The sequence below is a fragment of the Bison bison genome, unplaced genomic scaffold, assembly GCF_000754665.1.
Source record: "Bison bison bison isolate TAMUID 2011002044 unplaced genomic scaffold, Bison_UMD1.0 scf7180017864203, whole genome shotgun sequence".
Lineage (NCBI taxonomy): Eukaryota > Metazoa > Chordata > Mammalia > Artiodactyla > Bovidae > Bison > Bison bison.
Genome location: NW_011494775.1, coordinates 6,615,143 through 6,615,425, shown reverse-complemented (window position 1 = coordinate 6,615,425; position 283 = coordinate 6,615,143). Strand labels below are relative to the sequence as shown.

General features: G+C 64.3%; 1 protein-coding gene across 1 annotated transcript in view; it reads left to right on the top strand.

Moving 5' to 3' along the window:
* Nucleotides 1-283, top strand: part of DAZAP1 (DAZ associated protein 1) — a 13,128-nt gene that overhangs the window by 11,234 nt on the left and 1,611 nt on the right. The window lies entirely within an intron of this gene.

The following is a 283-nucleotide window of genomic DNA, read 5'->3' as shown; positions in this document are numbered from 1 at the left end:
TGCCCTTGGGGCCTTGCCCGGCTGTGGTCATGTGGGTTCTCGCCTCGCCCAGAGCAGGACACCACGGTGGTGGGTGCAGTGTTGCTGACCCCTAGAGGGGATGTACGAGCGACTGAGCAAGCATGTGCCCCCCCACCCCCCCTCCTCTGCCAAGGCCGCCCGGGGCAGTTACCCTGGTCTCATCTCTCGCCAGGCCTGGGCACCTCTTCTCCAGAGCCGCCAGGCTTCGGCCCACACTTTGTTTACACTCTTTTGGTCAGGCTGAGCAGTGATGTGGCCTAGG